This window comes from Prinia subflava, chromosome 2 (assembly GCF_021018805.1).
Source record: "Prinia subflava isolate CZ2003 ecotype Zambia chromosome 2, Cam_Psub_1.2, whole genome shotgun sequence".
NCBI classification, from domain to species: Eukaryota; Metazoa; Chordata; class Aves; order Passeriformes; family Cisticolidae; genus Prinia; species Prinia subflava.
Genome location: NC_086248.1, coordinates 102,856,434 through 102,861,206, shown reverse-complemented (window position 1 = coordinate 102,861,206; position 4,773 = coordinate 102,856,434).

Here is a 4,773-nt window from a genome sequence, read left to right as displayed (position 1 = left end):
TCCGCCATGGCCGCGCCTCGCAGGCGTCTCGCGCCGCTCCCGGAGGAATCCTGTCGTTCCCGGCGTATCCCTGGGGGGAATCCAGCGCCGCCCGGCATATCCTGAGGGGAAACTTACCCCAAAATGCCATTTCAGGGCCACAGTCCCGCCGAGCGCTGGCACGGCGGTGCCGGGCGGCGGTAGTTGGTGACCGGTGTGTTCCCGTGGCGACTTCCGTCATGGATCGCCCAGCACACAGCCTGGTGTTGTGCTAGACTGTCTCTAAACTGACCGAGAATACGTTTAGATGGGATATTGGGAAGAAATTCTTCCCTATGAGGGTGGTGAGGCACTGGAAGAAGTGCCCAGAGAGTCTGTGGCTGCCCCATCCCTGGAAGTGTTCCAGGTTGGAACAACCTGGGATAGTGGAAGGTACCCAAACCCATGGCAAGGAACTGTATCATGTTTAAGGTTCTTTCTCACCCATATCGTCCTGGGATTCTGTGATAAAGAATAATCAGAATCCACGTGGAGTGATTTTTATGGAAGCCAGGGATATAAAAGGAAGGAAAGGGTAAGAGAGATTCAGAATGAACCCCCTTGTTTCCTAAACTCCTTTTCAGAGAGGAGGTGGGATGTAGATGGATCCAATCTTAGGCTCTGTCTCCATCAGAATTGGGAGTGTTCCCCTGGAGAAGAGAAGCCTCCAGGGAGATCTTAGAGCCCTTCCCAGTGACTGAATGGGCTCTGAAATAAAGGAAAAAAGAATTCTGTGCTGATGCTCTCTTTTGTTGTTGTTGTTGTGTGTGAACTGGAACAAGGATGTTTGTCCCAGAAAAGCCCTGCTCTACTTCGCATGGCCCCTTTTCCAGTCACATCTTGTTCATTTCCCTGGCATTTAGTACCAACAATCCTTGTCTGTTACTCCCAACAATCCCTGGCTGTCTCCATGGCTGTCTATGTTTGAGACATGGACATTAGCCCAGAGAAGCTGTGGCTGCCCCATGCCTGGGAGAGTTCCAGGCCAAGTTAAACAGGGCTTGGAGCACCCTGGGATAGTGCAAGGTGTCCCTGCCCATGGCAGGGGGTGAGACTGGATCATCTTTAAGGTCCTTTACAACTCAAACCACTCTGGGATTCTGGAATTCGCTAAAAAAAAACTAAGTGGGACTGATGGAACTTCTGCAGCCAACCCCGGGTATGTGTACAACCCTCTTCCCAACATTCCATGTGCTCGTGACAGGAATTAGCATAAATCTGTGTAAGTCTGGGCTCTGCTGACTTATCCCACCTAAAATCCCAGCTCCTGGCACACAGGCAGGGCTGTTCTATCTGGAGTGGAGGGAGATTTTGTCATGCCCTCTCCCTCCTGGATGGGAGTTAAGGTTGGGAAAGACCTGTCAGGTCATTAAGTCCGACCATCAGCCATCACCACCACCATGTTCACCACCAAACCACATCCTCAAGTACCACATCCACATGGTTTTTTTAGCAATTCCAGGGATGATGACTCCACCACTTTGTTGGGCAGCCTCCTGCAGTGCTTTACAACCCTTTCTGTTCTCATAGGATTTGTGCCCCATCCAACCTGGCCTTGGACACTTCCAGAGATAAGAAAGCCACAGATTCTCTGGACAACCTATGCCAGGGCCTCCTCACCCTCACAGGGAAAGTCTTCCCAATATCCCATCAAAGCCTCCTCTAAAACCTGTGTGGAGTACCTTGATGGGAACTGAAAGGGCAAGTGATTTATTTTCAAGACATGAGTTTCACAATAAGCAAAGAAGGGAGAAGCTGTGGATGAATCGAAAACATACTTGAAACTGGGGTTTGGGGTTCTTTAAGCTGGGACAGAAGAACTTCTCAGAAAGGAGAAGCAGGATGGGAAAAGCCAATGTCCAACTTTTGCTTTTGCAAAATGAATTGCAGAGCAGGAGGAATTGTCCCAGGAAGAACCAGCTGAGCTGAGCGACAGGATGTGCCCGGTAAGAGCTGCAGCATGTCGCAGTGCCCAGAGCAGGCACAGCAAGAAAAAGGCGTTTTAGTGGCATCACAAAATGTTCTGGTTTTCCCTGCAAATTGTTTGGGAGCTGCATCCTGTGCCTGGGGTTTAGCACTAAGCACAAACAGGCCAGCTGCCCTCAGCTAAGGATGTGTTGCCAAAGGAGTTTGGCATTTGAAAGAACAGGAGCCTCTGCAAATCGAAATAAAAATAGGCCCAAAGAGGAAGCAGAAATAAAGGAATGATTTAGCAAAATGAAAATAAAAACACAGAAATAGCCAGGGGGGAAAAACTCCCTCAACAAATAAAAGTCCACAAGTCTGATTTCCGAGTGCCATTTCTGCTAAACAATCTGATTTCCCAAGGGTTATGTTGACTCCGAGGTCTCCCAAAAGTCTGGTGAGGAAACGGAGTTGATCTCTGAAGTGAAACTGCAAAAAAAAAAAGAGTCAGACTCAGGCACTGGCATTGCTGGGATCCCACCAAGGGAGAGCTGAGGATTGCTTTGGAGAGGGTTATAACTTCTCACCCAGGCAGGAGAAGCTGTGAGGATAAGGATCTCTCCCTCTGGAGCAGGACACAGCAGGAAAACATGGACTCCTCCTTGCTGGTGATGGATCGGATAACCTTGGATGGCGACTGGTTTAGCTGGTTCAGGGCAGATCTTGGTGCTCAGATAGGCAGGCTTTGTTTCCAGGAAAGGTTGTCCCTCCTTCCTTTGACATCAGTTGCCTTTTTCCCTTACACTCAGGAGGTATTCTTAGGGCCAAATGCCAACTGATTCCCAATCCTGGGCAGCAGGAACAGGGGGTGCTGCTTAGGGCGATCTGATGAGTCAGGGGCCAAAAAACACGAGTGGTTTGTGTGGATACCCCACAACGACTGTTGAGTTTGGGCTCTGAGGTTGGAAATCTGTCACCTGCTCCAAAAAAGGCCACTCCAGTATTCCATATGCTATGAGGAGTGGGAGGATGGCAGTGAGGTATCCAAGAGCCCAAGGGGTCAGACTGGCTCCTGCCAGCTGCTTCCAGGTCTTTCCTATCACAAAACTCACCTGAGAACTTCTCCTCTGATTGCTCCTCTCTGGCTTTTTCTTCCTTCTCCATGCATCAACCTCTTCCTCATGTCAGGTTGTACAACAAACCCTCTGGAGCTGGAGCAGAACCCAATCTGCTACAAAGAAATGACCCAAATCAGGGGATTTTGGGGAGCTGCTGAAATCCTCTTTATGCTCCTGCATGTTCTTATTTGTTTTTTTAACTCCTCTTTTGCACAAACTGCTTCTCTTCCTCATCCCGTGTTAGTGAGGTGTCTGAATCCTGGTGCAAGGGCCATTCCCACTCTGCAGCCCACAAAGTCCAAAAGCTTTTCCAATTCTTTGTTCCCAAAAATTGCAAAGCCAGCAGGAGCAGTGAGGAATGCAGCCAGATCAAAGTGCGCTCGTGTGGCAAAGGCTGACCACAAATGACAGGCATGGGACAAATGTCTGTCCCTCGTCTTGTCCTGCTCCCTGGGGGATGCTGGATCCACAGGGAATGTGCCCAACATCTGGAGGAATGGCAGTGCTGCTGGATCTGCACGGAAATTCATGCTCCAACTTCTTGCAGCAGTTTTAGTGAATTTTCCTTCTCCCCTTTCCTCGGGGCCTCCAACTCCATCAACCCTTCCTTGGCTGCTGATGGCTTCAAGATGTGGGAAGCTGGGAGGAAAATTCAATGCCTGTCACCAAAGCCTGGGAATGTGCAGTGAATAAGCAGCTTTGCGAGTCAAAGAAGTCTGGGAGTGATTTGTTGGGTTTTTTCACTGAGCTTAAGAAGGTTTTTCTTCCCAGTTGGAAAAGGCTTCAAACTGGATTAGGTATGGTCCTATTCTTTGGGAAGAGTGCAGCAGGCAGTGACTTGTGTCACAGGTTCAGGGAGCAAAAAGGTTGGTGCAGAGAAATACCAGTGCCTTTCAGCCACATCATCAGGCTGCTGGTTCCTCAAATCCCAGTCCCTTCCCGTGGAGGGGGAACACTCATGGCCTCAATACACCTTGGTTCCAAATGTCCCCATGCAAGGCCAGTGTTGGGGTAGGGTCTGAATATCCAGAAACTCCCTTATTTCCTTCCCATGCCACAGGAGATGTGTTCAGTTTGCCTTGGGTTAATGGCTCATGTTGGTTTCACCTGGGTCTTCCTCCTTTCCTTGGTTTTGTCTCTGTCCCCTCTTGTCCTGCTGGTGTGGGCCAGGTGAGAAGAAGCAGTGCCTTCAGCACAGCATTCCCATGCTGGGACAGGTCAGAGGGCAATGGGGTGAGTTTCTATAGGGTGAAGTGACTGGTCCTGCACTTGGGTCACAACCCCATGGAGCAGGCTGAGGATGAGTGGCTGGGAAGGGTCTGTGGTGTGCAGGGGCTGAACATAAGCCCAGGTGTGCCCAGGTGCCCAAGGAGGCCAGTGGCAGTGGTGTGGCCACAGGATCAGGGCAGTGACCTGTGTGACCGCTGGTGAGGCCTCACCTCAAATACTGGGGGCAATTTTGGGCCCTGCATGAAAAGAAAGACTTGGAGGTGCTCGAGTGTATCCAGAGATAGGAATGGAGGTGGGAAAGGGTTTGGAGCACCAAGAGCGGCTGAGAGATGGGGGCGGGTGCTCAGCCTGGAGACAAGGAGGTTCAGGGGGGCCTTGTCACTCTCTACAAGTGTCTGAATCATGGAATGGTTTGGGTTGGAAGGACTTTCAAGCTTATTCCACTCCCTGCCATAGGCAGGGACACCTTCCACTAGCCCCAGTGGCTCTAAGCCCCATCCAG